Genomic DNA, 23,519 nt, shown 5'->3' on the forward strand with positions numbered 1-23,519 from the left:
AATCTGACCTTTATCAAATTCGGAAACTTGATGGTACACATTTCTCCTCCTTACACGAGGCATAACAACAACGTTTCACCAGGATACGCCGGTCAACTGCTGTTTGTGTATGAAAAATCGGTTGGAAACTTTCCTCATGTCAGCACGTTGCAGGTGTCGCCACCGGCGCCAACCTTGTGTGAATGCTCTGAAAAGCTAATCATTTTTTGCATATTACAACATCTTCTTCCTGTCGGTTAAATTTCGCGTCTGTAGCACGTCATCTTCGTGGTGTAGCGATTTTAATGGCCAGTAGTGTATTATAGAGTCGTGGATTATAACACGAAACCTGGCTATAAAGAAAAGAAGACATTCAAATGAGGCCAGTCCAGCATATGTGCTGCATCAAGCGTAGAAATGAACTGAAACCAGTTGAAAACAGCAGATACGATTCTTTGGACCATTTACCAGGCTTTTATCGACAGGAATCGGGATGCAAAGCAAAAACGCACATGCATTGTGCCAAATGCAGGCTTCGCTTTTGTATAGCGAGGGGGCACAACTGCTTTCTACAATTTCATATATATATATAAAAAACTTCACTTGAAAAAATGTCACCAGCATCAATTCACTTTGTAAAGATGTTCTAATGAAATTTTCGTAACTATTTTACCAGAGTATTATTTAAATGTCCCATTCATTTGAAAAATAGATGTCACAATAAGTTTAGAGATAAATAAAAAATGTAAATATCGTGTGACTAGGGCCTCCCGTCGGATAGACCGTTCGCTGGGTGAAAGTCTTTCGATTTGACACCACTTCGGCGATTTTATGCGTCGATGGGGATGAAATGATGATGATTAGGACACCACAACACCCAGTCCCTGAGCAGAGAAAATCTCCGACCCAGCCGGGAATCGAACCCGGGCCCTTGTGATTGATCCTGTCGTGCTAACCACGCCACTACCGGACAGTTTAGAAATTAAAAGTACACAATAAAACATTCTGAAAGCTTTGAAGAATAATACCTGTAAGTCATAGTGTCCTATGTAGTGAACAATCCATAACTTGGATAGTTCAATTTTTGTTTGTGCTATATGAAAAATTTTGTAGAAGTAAGATCTGCTAGGGTACCAAATGAATAAATTTTCTTTCCAGAAATGAAAAAGAATAACTGAAAGGCCTAAGCTTGATCAATCAAGGGATCACCAATTTAGTATTAGAGGGCAGCGTGGAGGGTGAAAGTGGAAGAGGGAAACCAAGAGATGAATACACTAAGCAGATTCAGAAGGATGTAGGCTACAGTAGTTACTTGGAGATGAAGAAGCTTGCACAGGATAGAGGAGCATGGAGAGCTGCTTGAAGCCAGTCTCTGGACTGAAGACTACAACAACAACAACAACAATAACGACAACAACAGGTTTCCAAAAAGGTTTAGTAACTACTAGATTTGAAGATATGAATCTTAGACACTGAGATGAGTGTAATGCACATACAAAGAATATTAATTTACTGTGCACTACCCTTCTGTTCAGTTGACGACTTTTTCTTTTTTGATAGAAGGTATGTTTTTTCTAGAGGGTGTATCGCATTATATGGAAGAAATCTAACTTGTGGAGCAACTGTTCCTTGTTGTTCTAAGTGTTCTTATGAACCCGCTCCTTGTTCACAGAAAATTTTGGTTCTACATTTGCAGACGTCACCACCACCGAAAAAGATGTCCAGTGGTGATCGAACTGCTGAGGCGTTGGCCAAGCCAACCTATTCTCCACACAAAAGTCGATTAGAGATCGAACGAACAGTTAAGCATAATTTCAAACGCAATATAATTCCTAAGGGTGAAACCCTAAATTTCAAAGAACCAGAACTTCCCAATAGAGGTAACTCTTCATGGAATTAGAATTTACTTCCAAGGACAACTCAAGTGACTGCGATAAATCTTTCCATTGTCATGTGTGGTCGAAATGGGCTTCGTGCTATCTACTGTAGCGGAAAACGACGAGCCTGGATGTCTCTTTTTCCGATGGCCACCTTGATTGCGCGGGCACCAAGAAGGAAGATTATATTTGCGATTTCTACAAGTAAAATACATGAATGTGCCTTAGTAAATTGCAAAACTATTTTTAATTGTGCTGCCATAATGCACTGCCTACCTCTTATTGCATTCTTTTTTGGTCAAATATATTGTCTTTTGTATACTTTCTACCCTCTACTCCTTCTTATATGACAGTTTCGTGTTATATCCCCATGTGACACTTCCTTTATTTAATTTCTATTTAGTAAGAAAATTTTTTGCAAGTTCCTTTTTAGCTCTATACAAGTAGTCAAAATTAGTGACGATATATGTTTGTTTTGGTTTTGGGTATTTTAATCACTCCTTTTGCTCTGAAATGTGTTTTGACGACGAAAAAAATGTTTATGTTGTGCTACATTTTTCGTTAATTCTCCTTGTTATTGGCAGTTAAGCCTTTCAATATATATGTGTTCTTAAATAGGACTGTTTAGCGGTAACGATTATTTAGATGTTTGCTCATAAATTTATTCTTGTAACGAATTGTGGGGTCTAGTCGCGTAATCTGGAACCCATTCTCACTTGTATAAACCCGACCCCTTAATTTTTCGTCTTTGAAGTCTGCCTGTGTTAGTATACACACTTATCCTAAAGGAATTTTCTTGCAAATTCCAAGGGAATAATGAGGAAGGTTTATCAAAGACAGTAGAGTCCGTCGAAAATGTCCAAAGCTATAGATGATGCAGTTAAGAAGAAGAAGAAGCAGCAGAAAAAGAAGATTGTTTGGAAGAACGCCAGTAAATAGTTTAATATCCGAAAAATTAATCTTGTGAGTTTGCCCAATATGAAGTGGAGTATACCTGAGGAAGCAGCAAAAACAAAAAGAAGCACTCCTACAGTTTTGGATAAAGATCTCTATTGTCTTGCTACGGAAGCGTCTTTCTTTGGGCTTACTCGCGACTTTACTTGCGAAGGATGGCCACACCAGTGTCAGAGAGAAATAAAACTGAACACATTTCCAAAGATCAACTTGTTGGAAAAAAGTGGGTTAGCCTTTTCCAGAAACGACACAAAAACAATTCGTCAGGAATAAGTCTACAGTTACATGGTGAGCGGGGAACAAGCTGCTTCAATCCTTATTCCACCTTCTTCACCAAAATTCTGGGTTACGAACGTGTTCGCGCTCTTTTTACTGAAAGAGAGTAGCAGAGACCCGGTGACGGTGGAAGAGAGAAGAGGCAGTGCCAGTGGCAGGAGGTATTGATAGTCAGTGGGAGACGGTGGCAGTAAAAGGAAAAAAAGAGATGGATGGAGATAAGGCAGTGAGAGGAAAATAGAAAGGAGATAGTGGCATTGGGATACACTGTAAATCAACGGGGGGGAAAACAAGACAGTGGGATATATATAGACATACACAGAGGCTTAACTGCAAAACGAGACTGGGTACAAGGATTTAGAAATTTCTGTGTTAAAAGACCGCGAATGCCTTCGCATTCCAAAATTTTCGTACAGGAAAGCGGAATAAAGATTGAGGCAGATGGTTTCCCACTTTTATATCAGAGTCTTTTAAAGGAGAACATATTCGCCTTGTTTATCCATCGACAGGAACATTTTGCCACTGGTTCCGTAATAACTGAATTTCTGTACACAACAGCTTTTGGAGGTTCCCTGATGCTGTTCTTTGTGCAATCAAAATTAATAAGTAACTTGAAACTTCCTAGCAGATTAAAACTGTGCAGGGCCGAGACTCGAAATCGGGACCTTTGCCTTTAGCGGGCAAGTGCTCTACCAACTGAGCTACCCAAGCACGACTCATGCCCCGTCCTCCCAGCTTTACTCCTGCCAGTACCTGGTCTCCTACCTTCCAGACTTTACAGAAGCTCTCCTGCGAACCTAGCAGAACTAGCACTCCTGAAAGAAAGGACTTCGAGTCTCGGTCCGGCACGCAGTTTTAATCTGCCAGAAAGTTTCATATCAGCGCACACTCCGCTGCAGAGTGCTCATTCTGGAAAGAAGTACCTTGTCTACGTTAAGTGCGCTGTCTCAAAAGCAGCAGAAGTCGAACCTTTTACTATTTGGTTAGCGGAAAAAAGCGAGTAACGATTAGAAAGGCTGAAGCAGGGCTGAGCAAATCAACAGCGACAAGCTTCATCACTCTCCATCCCCGCAGCACCACGCAAGGCAGCTGATACCCGTGGCCAGCGGCCCGGCGCTGTAAATCGCGAGCCGCTGCCGCTGCGGGGAGTGACGTATTTGCCAATTATTCCGCCGGGGGCGGGTTCCGTCTGGCCGGACGCCGCCGGCGCTCCATTGTCCAGACTGGCCGGGCGAGCACAATGGGCCGAGCCGGGCTGTAGCCGCGTTTCTGCTGATCGGCTTTCGCTCTTTATGTGTGTCTGCTGAACCCTAATTGGAGCCTCGACTTCCCAGGCTTTTATCAAACAGAGCGAGGGCACGGCATCCTGAAGACGCCGCCCGAGCCCGCCGGCGGCGCCAGTTCCGAGCGCGAGGAAACCGTTCATTGTGCCGCAGGACACAGCAGTCAGCGGAGAGGACGGTCGCAGAGGGGACAAAAGTCCGAAATAAACTTTCTGTGATGAGCTTCAGCGGGACGGCAAGTCATTCGTTTCCCTTTTCTGAAGACGGGCAGTCAGAGATAGAAAATGATATTCTAATGACATCCTTAGGAGAGTCAGCCGAGGCAAAACTATTCCACTTCGTATGCAAGATACAGCAAACAGGCGAAATAAACTCCAATTTCTGTAAGAATGTAATAATTCCTATTTCAAAAAAGGCTGGTACTGGCAGATGTGAATATTACCGAACTATCTTTTCAGTAAGTTCTGGTTACAAATATTAACACAGATTATTTACAATAGAATGGAAAAAGTGGTAGAAGTTGACCTCGGGGAAGATCAGTTTCGCTCCCGGAGAAGTGTAGGAACACGCGAGGCCATCCTAGAGTCTGTCGTGGAATATAAACCCAAAGCAGACATACGTTTATACGTAGCATTTGTAGATTTAGGGAAGGCATTCGGTAATTTTGACTGTAATCCACTCTTTCAAAGTAGCATAGGTTAATACAAGGATCGGAGAGTTGTCTACAACTTGTACAGAAGCCGCACTGGAGCTATAAAAGTCGAAGGGCATGAAAGGGAAGCAGTGAACGACTGAGACAAGGATGTAGAGTCTCCCAGTCTTAATCAATCTGTACATCTAGCACGCAGTGAAGGAAACCAAGGAGAAACTTTGTAAGGGAATTAAAGTTCAGAGAGAAGAAATGAAACTGCGGTTTGCCAATGACGTAATTCTGGCAGCAAAGGCAGAGGAGTTAGAACAGCGGGTGAAACCATTTTATAGTGTCTTGAAAAGAAATTCTAAGATGAAGATCATCAAATGTAACACAATAACAATGGACTTCCTTACAGCTAAAACATATAATACTGAGGAAACTAGATTAGACACAGAAAGTAGTTGATTAGTTTTGCTGTTCGGTCAGCAAAATGAGTGATTGTGGCTTAAGTATACAGGATGTAAGACGCAGGACAGCAATAGCATGAAAATCGGTTCCGAAAAAGAGAAATTTTCTATCATCGAATATATATTTAAGTATTACGAAGTCTTCTGTGAAGGTATTTCCCTGGAATGTAGCCTTTTTGCGGGAGTGAAACGTGGGCGGTAAGCATTTCAGACAAGAAGAGAAGTTTTTGAAATGTGTTGCTACAGAAGAATGTCAAAATTAGATATCTATGTATTCGACTTATTTTCTCCACCCTCTGCCTCTTCTGCATTCCAAAAGCCTCCAACATTACAGATTGTACATGTATCTGTACCATAAAGAAGGGCACTCCAAGCATGCAAAACACTTCATCAATCTTCTCCTCGGATCTTTGTCCATATTCGTACAGAGAACTCCTTTTCTTAGACATGCTTCTTTCGCCATTACTCTTCTGGTTTTAATTTCTGTGCTGCTCTTCCAGTTGCTCTTTATTCTGCTCCCAAGGTTTTTCAATTCATAGATATTCAAAATGATTCAAATTGCTCTGAGCACTATAGGACTTAACTTCTGAGGTCATCAGTCCTCATAGTTATTCCCTTTAGCTTCAATGTCATAGACTATTTCCTGAAATTCTTTTCAATTTGTTGCTAGAATGATCATGTTGTCTGTAAACGTAAAACACCACCACCACATTCTTCTTCCACCAGTCTGTACTCCTTATCATCTAACAGCAGTGATTAGTCATATACATGGTAGGCAGATAAAAGTAGCCTGCGGAACAGAGTAGCAAGGTACAAAGAAACACAGCAGAAAAAGGAAATACAGTACCAAACTGACTACAGTAGATGTTCAAAGTGACCACCATTCATCTCTTGTCACTTTTGGCCCCTAGTCAGCAATTTGCTGACGGCGGATCGGAGCTGGACTCCTGAAATCTGCTGGAATTGCAGCAATCTCACCCGAAATGTTCTGCTGCAGTTCTTGAAACTATAATGCTTGTTGCGATAAACCTTACGCTTACCACCCCCCCCCCCCCCTCCCACAAAAAGTAATCACACAATGACAGATCAGGTGACCTTGGTGACCGGCTAGGACCGCTACCAGACTGAGCTCTGCTACCAAGATTGTGTAAATGTGCTCGCCAAGGTTCGGCCGGCTGTACGCGCAGTTACTCCATCGTAGTGTATGGTAGGTCTTTTCCCCCTCCGTTAATGCTGCCACAAATTCACGTCCACTTGTATCCACTCATCCGATCCACTTTTATTTGCCCGACCCTGTATTATATATAAGACGGAAAGGGGTAGGAGACGAACAGCAGCATTTTCCTAGTAATTCAGTCCACTTAATGAAAATATAATGAGTTTGAAATCTCTCACTTTTCCAGTGCTTCCTCTGTTATAATTGTAATCTTGTCCAAACCATATTTTCTAATGCCTTTCCCAGGTATATAAAATTAATATGTAGGTCTTCTTTCTCAATACCTCTCTCTCCTAAAATTTGCAAGAGCCCTATCACATCTCTTGCACTTTTATTCCTTCTAAAACCAGATTGAACCTCTGTCAAATTCTCCTCTGCTACCTTCTCCAGTCTTTTATTAGTGATTCTTAACATAACTTCGCCTGCATATGAAATGATGCTAATTGTACGGTACTAATTTCAGTTGTTTGGTTCCCTGTTTCTTTGGAATAGGAATCATTAAAATTGAAAAACAAACTGCCTTCCCGTCATTCGTTATTGTCATATATTTCGTTTCGTAACTGTAGTATTTATCCTATTTCTTCTCATATCAAACACGAGTCTTTATCCCGGTAACAAATCTATACCTGTTGAGTTCTCGTTTATCATTGCAACTATTGCACTTTTTGCTTCTTTCGTTATGACTGATAGTCCTTCCTCACCGCCAACCGTATCATTCAAGATTTGAGTACTGAAATAGTCGATATGTTATCTGCGCCATATAGTTCTTTTAAATAGTATTCTCATCTCTGCGCATCTTCCTCGCCATATTTATACAATATATTTTGGTCTTTACAAAGAATTGCTGTAGTAGTACAACCTCGTTTGATTTAGCCCCATGTTGCAATCTTTAGGACGAGCAATTCCGCCGTGTGCAAGACACCTTTTCCGTTTTGTTTTACCCAGACATGTTTCAGCGGATTTTGTGCTATCTTCAGTGGGTTAACTTGTTTTTCTTACTGTAAAATTGATGTTACATATTAACATTTAGCGAAACATTTGGTACATAATATTTACAATTGTGAATGAATAATTGTTGTAAAATATTATACATCGTTTGTTCATAGTTCACAGTTGAGGTATGTATTAACGACCTGATGCACTGTGCGTTGTTTATAACATTAAGTTATAAGTGCCTGAACACACTGATTTTAATACTTTGGTGCGGTAGATTATACTCTTCTAATCTTGAACCAAGCAGCTGCGCCTTTTGCTTACTTAGTCCTAGATCACGTACTGCATCATTTAAATCTGTCTGTGTTAACAAATGTGGCGATGACTCACTTGTGCAGTGATATAAAGAATCATCATCTGTGATTTCTTCAGTGCTACTCATTTCACTGTCACTCGGATTTTGACCTCGTGCTCTTGAATGTACTGGAAGATTGTCGGAATGCTGCACTTGCATTCTCGCTGAAGGCAGATCTGGGTAAACAATGTGCCTCTTCGACTTTTTGTTTGTAAAACCCTAAATTTTTATTAGACAGAAATAACAATCAGTAACATGGTCCTTAGGCTCCCTCCTCACCATGGGAACAGCAAACAACGCCACTTTCTCTTTACCTTTCCACCACTGAATTATTTTGCAGTAACATGTAGCACAACAGAAATGTGGTGCCCATTCTTTATCTTGGTTTCCTACCTCTACTCTAAAGTAATGTTTGTATGCTTTCATTATGACTGAAGAAATTTTCTTCCTATTTCTGGCAAAAGTGAACTTCCCACAGATGTAGCACAAGTTGTCCGGCTTATATCGACATCCACGACGACGTGGCATTTCTACAAATTTAAAAATACCACTTTGGTAATACACCTGTATTAAATTAATAGTAGGTACCTAGAGGAACGCTGATGTGTAAAAACAAGCAGTCGTTTTACCTTCAGCACCAGGCTCAATCAGTTTACACACAGGAACTAAAAAATTCTACCGTGCTCGGAAATATGACAGACAGTTACTTGTCAGCCAAATTACCCATTCGTTATGACTTACACAAACTGCAGCTAACACCACTGTTGTAAACTCGATACACCTGCTCCTAGGAGGTGTGAAGCTTTACTGCCGAGGCAGCGACCGGCTGTCGCCGTTCGAGTTAATGAAATGTTTCAGGTGGTCTTAATGATATAGGTGTGGCGGGGGATAACCTAATGATGTCTGATTCTTTCCACCTGCGGTTGCACACGAAATTATCACGTTCTATCACTACTGGATGCGGCAACATACCCGTATTTCTCTATAACATCTCTGTGTTTGCCATGAATTGTGAATATACATATATATACATATTACATAAAAAGTATCCCTGGCAACGATATTTTACATATTTGAATTTCCCACGGTAAAATGGTCTAGAAGCACATACTTTAATATCAGAAATAGAACCCATGTCGAACAGTGTTTTTCAAAACATAGACGGAGTTTTCGCCTCCATTTCGTGTTGCTGTGGCTGTGTAGTATTCATTAGTGTGTTTGGCTGGCTGAGGTGCGTGAGTTTGAAGTGTATTTGGCGTTTGTGGTGTTTGGTTTGTGTGTGTGTATGTGTGTGTGTGTGTGTGTGTGTTGAGGACTGGGGCGGAGGGAGGGAGTGAGTGAGGGGGACAGAGAGAGAGAGAGAGAGAGAGAGAGAGAGAGAGAGAGAGAGTGGTTAGTTTTTCAAGTGTAGTTTTGTTGTGGGTGTTATTTGTATAATTGTTCAATTGTGGCAAAGAGGGTTTGTAGCACAGTGATATGTATTCATTTAATACTTTCTTTCCTTGGTCTATTGATTTTTGGATGAGATAGTTTTCTTCTATAGTTAATTTTTGGTATAAGCTGCTATTAGTTTTAAGGATGTGTAAGCCAGTTTCAATGTTTGCTGGGTGGTGATTGTGTGCTATCAGGTGGTCTGCGAATGTTGATTGTGAGCTGTTGATTTTTAGTGCTCTGAAGTGTTTTGTATACCTGGTTCTGAAATTTTGGTTTGAGGAAGATACTAATAAATATCTCCATCATTAAAGGATAAGATTTAAAACTCTACTTACGAGTAAGAGCACTTATTCTCTTATTGGGTGATTACCTGACCTTTTTTTCCTTGCAAGATTAAATTTTGTGGCATGGTTCATACTGGAAGTTAATGGTGCGGCGATATGAAGAGCCTACAGTCAGCAACGAATTTAACTCTTCTGTTCCATCCAACCATTTCGAAATATTTATCTACACCAACCACTAACTGTACAATAGAGCTGTTATTGCATTACGCTCCGCTACAAAAATGCCAGTTTATTTAACTTAAAGAATAAAGTAATAGTCTTTAAAATCCTGTCACATACTGTATGCTTTTTAGTTTTCTTCTCATCACGCATCTAACTATTTTGAGCTTGTCTATGTGGACTTTCCGAATGACTTGTACCTGTTTACTTTTTCTATAAAGACTTCTATTTATCTGTCTTTCGAGATAAAAACCAGTGATCTTGGTTATAAACTAACGCGATCTGCGTGACCGATCATCTGTCTCAGAAAGTAGTTTTAGATTTAAAAAAAAGACCAGTTATTGAGACAAATAACCCGGTTGTAATAGCAGCGTAACTCACTTTGCCTGGAACCAAACAAGCTCGTGAAAGTATTGGACTTGCTAATGTTGAAAAGTTAATAAGCCTTATTCACGCATCGTTCAGCAAGCTTTCGCTTGTGGATCACCAACAGATTTAGATGTTCCTTCTGCGCGTGATGTAGGTTTATGTCCCACAGATCGACGAAAGGCTTCTAATCCATCCACATTCTATTCATCTGTACGTTAGAAAAAAGCACCGCACTGGCAACTGTACGAGTTTCACATAGTTTGTTGAAAACTCCAATAAACTGAGACATGTACGATACTTTATTCGTAGGAATCCGGCAACAGAATATTTAAAAGCAGCAAGATTGTTTCCACTGAAGAACATGAAAATAATACTAAGCCAGCATATTTAGCATGCGAAGATATGCGGTATTGTTTCAGATATCTGTATTGTTATAGCGAGCTTTAAACTAGTACGATGCTGATTGGTCGTTAATAATACTGGGACAGATTGGACTATACTTCTTTTCCATGACGTGGGATGTGCTCCATTCACAAGAGGGAAGTTAGACCCGTCTATTAAGACAGGTACTAAGCTATCTGAAACATTCTTGATCGTGGATATGCTGATGTCATTGTTACCACTTCAGAATAGATTCACATTATTGCTTATCTCGTTGTGTTTATTATAACTTGTTGTAGGTGGAAAGTGTCGGGATTGGTTATGTAGTCTGGAACATCTTCGGGCGATAGTCTAGGCAGCATGTAATTTTATTGGTCCTGAGAAAAACTGATTTAGTTCGTGAGCTGAGACCTGAAACACAGTTTCTGAATTTGCCTTTGAGAAAAAATTCTACGACAGAGTCGCGGGTGTTACATCGCTGCACACAAAGAGACAAGCGTGCCTGATTTCGGCCTTCAAATTCGTAGCTTTACCTGATTTCGCAGCTTTCTGTATTCTTTGCAGAGTTCTGGTTTCCAATTTACCTTGAAACGTCTGCTGACAGCATCCATGCTGAATGAGATTTTCACTCTGCAGCGGAGTGTGCGCTGATATGAAACTACCTGTGTGCCGGACCGAGACTCGAACTCGGGACCTTTACCTTTCGCGGGCAAGTGCTCTAGTTCGCAAGGTTCGCAGGAGAGCTTCTGTGAAGTTTGGAAGGTAGGAGACGAGATACTGGCACAATTGAAGGTGTGAGGACGGGTCGTGAGTCGTGCCTGGATAGCTCAGATGGTAGAGCACTTGCCTGCGAAAGGCAAAGTTGCCGAGTCTCGGTCCGGCACACAGTTTTAATCTGGCAGAAAGTTTCATATCAGCGCACACTCCGCTGCAGAGTGAAAATCTCATTCTGGAAACATCCCCCAGGCTGTGGCTAAGCCATGTCTCCGCAGTATGCTTTCTTCAAGGAGTGAGAGTTCCGCATGGTTCGCAGGGGTGAAAGGTCTCTGTTGGATTCCTTTCATGTTAATTTATTAAATCTGTTGCCATTTACGGCATAAATTCCTCTTCTAAATTTACTTTGGTGTTTCTGACTATCTGGGAGGAGACTGAGAATTGGAACGTGTTACTTTTACACATAAACAAGAACGATCTGTCACACTACTACACTTTAAAACACAGTTTATATGTAATTCATGTCACACAGTCTCATACGGAACCTACATCCGCTTTCTTTTGTATACTGTATATAATAAGATACTGTCATCCCCCTTCCCTTCTGTGTGAGAGGATGAATGAGCAAATGTATTTTTAGTTGCATGCTGGATGGTAGCAGACAAGCCTGTCTGCTAGAGAACAGTAGGACCAACGTCGGAACAGGTAGCTACGCTTTCTAAAAGCAAAGAGGTTTCTATCCTTAGCATGGTTCTGTCCGTCCCTTGTCATGTTGGTATAGGAAGCTGCTCCTCTGGTCACTTCCGTTTTGTATACGGAAGCACCCTTGGTAGGAGCGCAGGTCAGTCTGTCCGTGGCGAGCGTCTGAAGTGGTAAGATCTCCGGCTAAGCGCGTGTCTGCTACGTCCGTAGGACAATGGATTTCTTAAGTTCAGCCTAACTGAAAATTTAATCACCTTTATTTCAGGTTTAACTCTAAAATATCTAATGTTATCTTAAATTGCAATGCAGTGTATTTCGATTGTGAACTTCAGAATATTTTTCAGTAGTTGCTTTGCACACTACTTTGTGAGTAAAGTGGAACCACGTGTTGATCAGTAACTCTAACTAAGATCATCAATCTTAAATGCGAATGTGCGTGAGATTATAACGTCTCGCCTTAACAATATTTTTCAATATAGCAACTTTTCTTTATGTTCAACCCACGTGGGGTGTACTTTTTGAGACCAGTACCACGTGCTTATACAATTGTTTGATCGATCAGGTTAATAGTAAGACGATAGTAACCAGTTCGAGGTTTTTCTTTTGTAAATTGCTTTTCCATCTAATTTATTGTAATTATCAAAATTATTGTGGAGTTACACTATTTGTGTAAACCAAGTTGACCACGTGAAGCATGTAGTGTGAGCATCAAAGTAGCCCTCAGCTATTATTTTCGGGAAGATTTCACAGAGAGTTAGTATGAATTTAGTATACCAGTGTGTGGTAATTACATGACGGAAAGGATTGCGCTACGAACGTAACTTCTTTGGGTGAAAATTGAATCGGTTGGTTGTGGTTAATTTCCTCTCGCATACGTTTCAACGTTCTTCGTGTGTTAATTTATGAATGCAGTGTTGTATGCAGTCTCCCAATCTTGGCTCCATATTTGATGTGTTCCGTAAGATTACAAACTCACATTTTCACAATCCTATCCTAAATAAGGCACCAGCTTAGTCAAGACTCAACTTTAATATGTTGAAATTTCAATGATCAATGTTAAAATAAATTTCCAAATATAAACTGATTTATTTCTTTTTATTTAAATTCTCTTTTCTATATTTATCACTCGTTTTCGTATGATTATTAAAAGATTGTAATTAATGTTAGTCTGGTTGGGAATTAGGTAAGCTAGACTGGATACCTAGTGAAACAGTTGCGCAGTAATGTAAGGTTAATTTCCCCTGACAGCTCACAGCTTTTAACCCGCTTTTCTTGTCTATCAGCACCGCTTTCATAGCAAATTAAGGCAACAACATTACAGGGGAGCTTGTGTGAAGTTTGGAAAGTAGGAGAAGAGGTACTGGCGGGTAAAGATGTGAGGACGGGGCGTGTGTCGTGCTTGGGTAGCTCAGTGGTAGAGCATTTGCCCGCGAAAGGCAAAGGTCCCGAGTTCGAGTCTCGGGCCAGCACACAGTTTTAATCTGCCAGCATCCATGCTGTTTATCATTTGACGTAAGTGAGTTGTCAGCCGGGTGCAGGATTTTTTCTTATACGGATTGTACGTACAGGAGTGTGTCTGCATAGAGAACCGTGAGCTTATCAGTAAGTTCGATTATTTTTCCATTATTTGTGGGCGCACTAATTATTTGATGCCATTGCCTTACCGAGCAGGTAATTGATAGAGCGTCAGATCTGTATATTTTAAGCACCTACGGACCACGAGACGCGATTAAACCACCATCTTGCCGAGATATTACTTCTGAAGAGGAACCCCGCCACATCAGTGTTCCTAGGAGCATTTTAAGTTGTCTCGTCTACATTTACCTCTACACTGTGCAAAGTCACCTTACGTGTACGGCGGACGATACTTCTGGTAAAACTATCAATTCCACCTTCCCAGTTTGATCCGCGAATGGTGCACGGGAAGAACGACCAATTCCTCTGATTTTCTCGTCATGGTTAGTTCGCGAGTCGTATGTGGAAGAAATTAATACAGTGCATGACCAAACAGCGAAGCACCTAGAAGAGGATGAGAAAACCAAATGGAACTTGACGGGTTTAGATGGTATGTGACGTTACTGCAGTGATTAAAAAACCGAATCAAACTTATAAAGTACTTGGCAATAGGAGTCCACTTGCCAGTATGACGCTGCACTTGTTCTGACCTAGACGCTTGCACTGATTCGGTTGGTAAGGGTGTCATAAGGGCTTTGTGTTCTCTCCTGAAGCAAACTGTTCCACAACTATTGTAACATCTTTGATATCCCGATACACTGGGACGGAGTTGACCTACTAGATGCTACCACGAATGTCCTATCGATGACAGATCGGGGGTCTTACTGGCAGCGGGAGTACCTCAACATCACGCAGAATGGCCACAGAGGCTGGTGCCACGTGCGGACGAACATTGCTCTGTTCAAAAATGGCACCACGATACTGTCGCATGAGGGGTAACACACGAGGACGCAAAATGTCCGTGTCGCACCGCCTTGCCAACTGCGGCCACTGAAGCTCTATCAAACGCCACTGGAAGTCCTACCCGATGGTTCCCCACATGGTGACGTCAGAAGTATCACCGCTGTGCTTCTCTGAAACATTGGAAGAGTAGGACCTCTCCCCAGATCGACTTTGTATTTGCTGATGATGGCCATCCATGATAATTCAGAAACGTTATTATTCGCTGAGTATAACGCGACACCATGCCCCTGTTCACGGTACCCTTCAAACGCAGACTTTTAATCTGCCAGGAAGATTCATATCAGCGCACACTCCGCTGCAGAGTGATAATCTCATTCTGGGACTTTTGTGTTGTGTTGCGACAGCTTATGCATGGGATGGTAATTCCTTAGTCTGGCTGCTGCTAGTCTCTGACTAAAGGTGCGGCATGACACAAAATGTCATATGAAGTACATTACTTGTTCTTGGATGGGAGGTACAACTGTGAAGGGGTTACAACCAGATAGGTGCACAATACGGCTATCCTTCCTTGGTTATCAGACGGGGTCGACCGGAACCTTGACGGCAGAGGAGCCTACCCTCAAGTTCCATGCAGTCCAACATTGGGCGGCCATTGTCTCCCCTGAAAGCCCCACGATTCGACCAGCCAACCAAATGGAGACCCAAATTGAGACCCTTTCAAACTTCTCTCGGGTTGATGAGTCTAGATTACGCGGTATCTCCTTGTCTTTACAGTAATCACTTAACATTTGAAGCTGTTCACGCCACCTACATTGTTTAACCTACCAAGCCTGGTAACATCAGTAAAAATGAATACAACCAACTCACGTTGGTGGCCGTTCTATTACCACGGACAACTGCGACTCAATCACTTCTAGACCCATCAATAATGTTATGTGCACCACGTTACATTGACATTGGACCGTGTCTTCAGGTTGCTTAACCTTTTTTTTTTTTTTTTGTCAGGCAGTATTTTTTGTCCAACTATCTCTCGAAATTTCAACGTTAAACCTTCCAGTGATACCCAACGCCTCTAGTGTGACATCTGTCACTTACCGCCGAAACGCTTTCGCGTTTCGTAAATGATCCCCTGACAAAACGTGGAGTTCTTCGTTAGACCTTCTCAATCTATTCTACTAACCTAAATTGGTAAGGGTGCCAGACTAATGAGAACTACTCAAGAATCGCTCTTACCCGTGTTTTTTAGACCATTTCTTTCGTAGCTGAATCACATCCTATTAACATTTTTACAATGAGTCTTAGTCTGACATGTACTTTTCCTACAATTAGCTTTATGCCTTCATTCCACTTTAGGTCAGCTCAGGCGATTACTCGCACCTGTTTTCCTTCGATACTGGTCGTCGTACGAAACCCGTAATGAACGATAGTTTTTTGGGATGAATCCACTTGGACACTGAAAAAACGAAACTGTAAGTATTTGTCGAAACTTGAGATCTGAAATATAGAAGCACAATGGTGCAGCACTAGTTTAACGCGTTTCGAAGGTACATGCATTCATCGTTAGAAATATCTACACACAAGAATCATTATTGCAAGGAAAACATTTACAAACGTTCATCCACACAAAGTTGACGGTATAAACGCATAAAAATCAATAGAAACCATAGTCAGTGCCTTGCAACCTCTTCTTAAAACGAAGCCCATTGGCTAATATATTTTAGCAAAAACACACTAATCAGCCAGAACATTATTGCAAATCGACCCATTATCGATATAGCTTGCCGGTGTGGCTGAGCGGTTCTAGACGCTTCATTCTGGAACCGCGAAAACCGCTACGGTCGCAGGTTCGCATTCTGCCTCGGGTATGGATGTGTGTGATGTCCTCAGGTTAGTTAGGTTTAAGTAGTTCTAAGTTCTAGGGGACTGATGACCTCAGATGTTCAGTCCCATAGTGCTCAGAGCCTTTTGAACCATTATCGATATAAACCCATCCTGGTGAAAGCAGCGTCAGCTGGCGACTGCTAGTGGGGCACACACACGGTGCATGTAGTATCAGTGAGCGTACTGTCCGTGTGTAGAACACGGTAGGCGCGCGAAGACAGATTATGATAGCCCGGAGGCTCGGGCCGAGCATTTCGGAAACTGCACGACTTGTCGGGTGTTCGTGGAGTCCTACGGTGAGTGTTTTCAACACGTGGTGAAACTAAGGTGAAACCACGTCCAGACGTAGTGGGGCTGGGCGGCCATCCCGCCATTACAGATGTCGGACGTCACAGACTGGGCAGACTGGTAAAACAGGACAGGCGGCGAACTGTGGCGGGACTTTAATGCTGGGCAGAGTACAAGTGTGTCTGAACACACAATGCACTGAACACTCATAACGATGGGTGTCCGCAGCCGACGGTCCATGCTTACGCCAATGTTAACTCCACGACATCGGCGTCTACGACTGAAATGTGCACTGCACGTTGGCGCAGTGGCAGAGCGATGCATGGTCTGGCGAATCCCGATACCTTCTTCATCATGCTGATTGATGGAGGGGAGGGGGGCGCGAATGTATCGTCTTCCAGGGGAACAGTTCCTTGATACCTGTCCCGCAGGACGGAGACAAGTACGTGGCGCCTCCATTATACTTCGGGGAGCTTTAACGTGGGCATCTACGGGTCCGGGGGAGCTCGTGAAAGGCACCATGATGGCCAAGAAGTATAGAAGTATCGTACAGTGGTTGGTGGCCACTTACACCTCTTCATGATTATTATGTTACCCGACAGCAGTGGCACTTTTCAGCAAGATAATGTACCATGACACAAAGCCAGGAATGTGATGGAGTGGTTCGAGGAACAGAGGGGCGAGTTCCAATTGATGTGCTGCCTCCCTCCCCCTCCCCCAACTCGCTATATCTGAACCCAATCAAAAACATCTGGAATGTGATTGAACGTGGCGTCATAGAGCACTCCGCCTCCCCGGAATTTCCGTGAATCAAATTACATGTGTGTGCACATGTGTTGTCAACTCCCTCCAGCGATCTACCAAGGTGTGTGTGTGTGAAATCTTACGGGATTTAACTGCTAAGGTCATCAGTCCCTAAGCTTACACACTACTTAACCTAAATTATCCTAAGGACAAACACATACACTCATCCCCGAGGGAGGACTCGAACCTCCGCCGGTAGCTGCCGCACAGTCCATGACTGCAGCGCCTCAGACCGGCGGCTAAACCTACCAAGGCCTCATTGCTTCCATGCCACGACGAATCACCGCTGTTACCCGTACCAAAGATGGACATACCAGGTATTAGGTAGGTTGTCATAATGTTCTGGCTGATCAGTGTAAATCAGTATGTACTGACGGTGAGCGATAGTAGCGACCCAGTATTACAAATTCGTGTGCGCGGCCGCTTCTCCAGTAGTTAAACACATCCACGCAGCAGCACGTGCGCAGCGCGACTGAGCACCTCCTGTATGTTATCAAAGAATCAAAATCAGTCGTGTCGGACATGTGTTGACGTTCAAATGTGTTTTTCTACTGGAGCAGCGACCGCGCATACGAATTTCTAACATTGGGTTGCTATCATTGTACACCCCCCCCCCTCCTCCTCCAGCGTGCGCTGATTTATTTTAGCTAAGGTATATAAGCTGATGGGCTACACTTTAAGAAGAGTTGATGGTTACAAGGGAAATGACTACGAAATTATTGAATTTTATGTCTCTGGTATTTTTTAAAACTTTTATGTATTAATGTCACCACTGTCAGGAGTTTGCGTGGATTAACGTTGGTATAGGTATGCTATGCAGTATATAATGAAATGTCGTGTGGCTAGGGGCTCCCGTCCGGTAGACCGTTCGCTATGCTATGCTATGCAGTGAGGATTCTTGTGCGTAGATATTTCTGGTGATGTAGGTATGTTCCTTAGAAAAGCTTTAAATTAGTAGTTATGCAATGTGCGTGGCTGAGCCCGCATTTTACCTTTCAAGTTGAATACAACGACGACTTCACGTCTACTCATGGATAAATTCAAATTCGATCAAAAATTCAGCGGTAATGCGGCTGACGACTCTTATGTAGCGCACGTGAGCAACGGCATGGACGTTCGAATGTTATCATTTCGATCATTTCGACATGAAAGGAGTGATAATGCAGAAGTAAAACATTCGAAAAAGATTTACGTCGGCATGGGGCTCATGTAAACAGTGTGTGTGGCTTGGCGCGGATCTACCGCTGCCCCCTGCAGGTACTTGAAACGGATTAACGTTTCCGCGGATTGTGGGCGTACTCGGATGATCGTCCGCCGGAACAACGTGCTCGACCGCGAGTCGTATTAATTTTCATAACCACTCGGTACGATGTGGCCCCGTAAACACTCTGCTATTACCCCGGCCGACAGGAGACATGAAATTAACCGGTGTGCAATTTCACTGCGTCACGGCTCTTAATTCGTGGTAAATTATACGCCCAATTGAAACGTTGTTGTACATTTCGCATATATCGGTAATTTCGCCTCTCCTAAATAATTGCTCTATTAGTCAATTAACCGTCAATTTTCCACGAACAGACAATTTACACTCGCAAGTGGACAGAGTAATTATTGGACTTCAACATATGCGACGTCGATATGGCAAACAGCGGTTGGATGAAAACCGACACAGGTCGCCCCTCTCGCAGAGGTCAATCTCATCCCTGACAACAGTTTTCACATTTGCGGTGTTGGTGAAGAAATCCGCTTCTGAATTTTTGTTCACGTGACTGTTCTACAAAAACATCTCATTTTATCCTCACTTGGCTGTAGAAACATCTACAGAAGAGAATCTTGCTCGTTTTTACTGCGTTGAACACATTACTTCTTAACTAATAAGAAGAATTTCGAAAGACTGGCGTATTCAAAACAAAGTGGGGTATCCAGATGGGAAAGATTAAGTACAAAGTACAAATAATATTTTCAATTCACAGTACTGTTTCCGCAACGTGATATACAGTTAATGAAATATTTAATTAGACAATATTTTCACTAATAACCCAAATAAAAATATGATATTAAGAGCACCTCAAAAACTGAAGTTAGACATTCTCACGTTTGTATCTGATATATGCCGTCTAGCAAAAACGTCTACCATTTTTGCACTTGTCTAAAGTCTAATTTCACGAAAGTGTTTTACAGAACTAATAGAACTCAGTGGTGAGAATCAGCCTAAGCAACTGCAATCTTTCCGGTACAAACTGCAGTTAAATGATCCGAATACTAGAATTTTTGTGGTTTATAGTCATTAGCAAATAAGATTAGATTTGCCTGTAATAAATTCTTATGAGTGAGAAAATCATTTAATGTTTTTGGAAAGGCTGTTACGTATAATTTATGTACATGAAAATCTAACAAAACCCACCTAGTAATTGTGAAAGAATGTGACGGATCAAACGTAAATCACATTCTTCTCCTTTGGCAAATGTGTGTCTTACGTGTCTTAGCTGAGATAACTATCACATGAGACGTGTATTTTGATGTGTTGATAAATATTCAGCGGAAATTAGCGGAAAGTTCAGTTACTGTTTGATAACACGATTGCCCAACATTCGTTGGAAGTAATCAAATCCATACATATCTGGGCGTGTGCGTACCCAGCGATTTATAGTGGAACGATGACAAAACTAGTCTTATGGAAGGCTGATACCACATTGATGTTCCTCAGGACGAAGGAAGTAGCTTACAAAACAGTCGTTCGATTTTTCCGGATATAGAGAAGATACAAAGAAATGCTGAGCATCTCGCTGAGAGAGGGTTCATTTAATAAGCGCCAGGGAGATGCTCATTCTCTCCGGCGGCAGACGCTGCAAGAGAGACATCGCTTGTCAAGGTATGGTTTGCCGTTAAAATTCAGAGAACATACGTTAATTTTACAAGAGTTAACTAATACGTTCCTTCCGGAATGAATTGTTGCCTTTCCGCGGAGTCGACGTCAATTTGAAACTTACCGATCACGATCAAAGCTTTACTTCCTCCATTACCTCTCCTCTACTTTCCAAACGTCTCAGAAGTTAGAAATTGACAAAATACTAATGATAGAAAGAAGAATAATTAAGACATAGATAAATAAATAATATCACGTAAGAAGCCATTGAAGAGTAGCTTCAAATGAAACTGTATGTAAAAAATAGAACCAATACTGAGCACGGTCAAGAGGAAACATATCAATTATTTGGACATCTGGTGAGAACAACAGAAAACAGAATTAGTAAGGGAATAAGAAAAAAATGTGGAACAGTAAGAGCAACATTAAATGGATGACAGAAATTAAGGAAGATATGTGTAAGAGACAGTAGAGGACCTAAAAAGAAAACAGAGAAAAGCAGAATACTACAAGGCACAAACCAGACCACAAATGAAGATCATTAAAGGGTCTACAGGAAGAGTGATCTCAGGTAAAGAAAGAAAGAAAATATCTGAAATGAGCAGACAGAAGAACAAAACACCCTTCATGTATAACTAATAATAAATTATAATATATTTGTGTAAAAACTGTATTGTTGAATTGTCTTACTGAATTATCACTGAGCTGAACTGCATTACAGATCAGAGCAATTTGTATAAACCTTTGTATAACTGGCTAGAATGGTCAAATGAAGGCATAAAATAAAAAAAAAAACAAAGGCCGCGTTCGGTGGCCGAGCGGTTTGAGGCGCCATGTCACAGACTGCGCGGCCCCTCCTGCCGGAGGTTCGAATCCTCCCTCGGGCACGGGTGTTTGTGTTGTTTTTAGCATAAATTAGTTTAAGTAGTGTGTAAGTCTAGGGACCGATGACTTCAGCAGTTTGGTCACTTAGAAATTCAGACACATATGAACATTTGAAAAAGCAAAGAATCGGTCCGGGACACAGTTTTATTTGTCACAAAGTTTCAAATCAGCGCACACTCTGCAGCAGAATGATAATTCTTTCCTCCAGAAACGTACCATAAGCCTTTTGTCTAGACAGGGATTTGTTAATGCCACGTTTCATTTGACACCGCTTCGCACTAGCGTTTAGTGGGGGAAAAAAAGAAAAAGTACGAGCTTACCGACTATCGGATCGGACTTGGCGACTGGATTAAAGGCTTTCTTGCAGACAGAACTCAACACGCTGCTCCTAACGCAACACACAAAATCGAGAGATGCAAATGTAATTTCCGGGGTACCCTAAGGATGTGTGGTAGGACTGTTACTGTTTACAATATCTGTAGGAAAGCGGGTGAAGTTCTTTAAGACTGTACGTAGATAATAAGGCTGTCTGTAACGAAGTAACAACATCAGAAGGCAGTATCAGTTTGCAGAATGACCTGCAGAGGACTGATGAATGTTGCAGGCTCTGGCAGTTGACCCTCTGCGTAAATAAACGTAACATACTGAGCATACATAGGAAAAGAAATCCACTACTGCACAACTACACTATTGATGACAAATTGCTGGAAGCAGTATCTATGTAAAAAACCTAGAAGTAACCATCCGAAGCGACCTTAAATTGAATGACCACATAAAGCAAAACATAGTAAAAAAATCTGATGCTAGACTGAGATTCATAAGAAGAATCTTGAGTAAATGTAATTCATTCATGAAAGAAGTGACTTATAAGTCGCTTTTTCAACTGACTCTTCAGTATTGTTCGTCAACCTGGGATCACCACCAGAGAGGACTGATAGCAGAGAGGGGAAGGGAGGAAGGGAGAGAGAGACAGAGAGAGAGGGAGAGAGAGAGAGAGAAGATTCAACAAAGAGCGGCGCGTTTCGTCGTCACGGTATCATTTAGTCGACGAGAGAGTGTTATAGAGATGCACAACAAACACCAGTGGCAGAAGTTACTAGAGAGGCGTTGTGCATCACGGAGAGGTTTACTACTGAAATTCCGAGAGAGCACTTTCGGGGAAGAGTGGGACCACATACATCTCATGAAATGATCCTAACGAGAAAATTCGAGAAATTACAGCTAGTACAGAGGCTTATCGACAATCGTTCTTCTCACGGGCCATTTGCGAGTGGAACAGGAAAGCGGGAAACAGTTAGTGGTACCAGTAGTACCCTCCGCCACACACCGTTAGGTGTCTTGCGGAGTGTGATGTAGAAGTCGACTGTGGAGGAATCACTGGTTGCAACCACGCAGGTCTAAAAAGTGCGAGAATACCTAAACCGTGAATAGGCAGACTGGTCGAATGGTCGTTCGTGAACAGTAACCACTTGACGATTTGCATAGTATGTTATTTATTTAAGATCAATGGTGGTTTTATGAAATAACCCAGTAATTTCTAAGCCCTCTATTTAACGCATACATAGTAAATATTTCAAATAATCACCACCGATGTCTATACTTTTAACAATACTAAGTATGAAAGTTTTCTCCGATGCTGAACATTTTCTCTCTTCTCAACCACTGTCCATCACGTCTTGAATCTCTATGCCTCCCAAACTTTAGTAAAAATTGAAAGTTATCTGGTGCGAGATTTGGAGCATATGATAGCTGCACTTATAGTTTTGCACGCGAAGTTCATTATCGTGTAGTAAATAAATTCTCCCCGGCAGCAAATAGCTGCTTTCACCAGGATGGGTTTATATCGATAATGGTTCAAAAGGCTCTAAGCGCTATGGCACTTAACATCTGAGATCATGAGTTCCCTAGACTTAGAACTACTTAAACATAACTAACCTAAGTACATCACACACATCCATGCCCGAGGCAGGATGCGAACCTGCGACCGTAGCAGCAACGCCGTTCTGGGCTGCGGTGGCAAACCTAAGAATTCGATTTTAATAGGTAGACGCAGTAAAGCACCACTATAGGCTTCAGCACTGACGAAAAAGTGTCTCTTACTGTATATTAATAATAAAAGTAAAAAAAGAGAGAAAAATTGAAGTTCTGAAATTTTGTTTGATGCTATTCCAGTGGATGCTAGCTGCCAGGTACATAGGACGTAACGGGTATAAGCGCAGATATTTCTGTATGTGGTACCTTCATATGCACGGCTGCAAACGGCCTTGCCATAGTGGTAACACCTGCTTCCGGCAAATCAC

At 41.9% G+C, this 23,519-nt stretch overlaps 1 protein-coding gene and 1 non-coding gene across 4 annotated transcripts in view; one reads left to right on the plus strand and one right to left on the minus strand.

The window, feature by feature from the left end:
- LOC126275217 (discoidin domain-containing receptor 2-like) overlaps positions 1-23,519 on the minus strand; it is an 842,049-nt gene that overhangs the window by 271,604 nt on the left and 546,926 nt on the right. The window lies entirely within an intron of this gene.
- Positions 13,473-13,548, plus strand: Trnas-cga (transfer RNA serine (anticodon CGA)). Its single transcript has one exon. It is a non-coding gene; the product is annotated as a tRNA-Ser (tRNA).

Source organism: Schistocerca gregaria, chromosome 1 (genome assembly GCF_023897955.1).
Source record: "Schistocerca gregaria isolate iqSchGreg1 chromosome 1, iqSchGreg1.2, whole genome shotgun sequence".
NCBI lineage: Eukaryota > Metazoa > Arthropoda > Insecta > Orthoptera > Acrididae > Schistocerca > Schistocerca gregaria.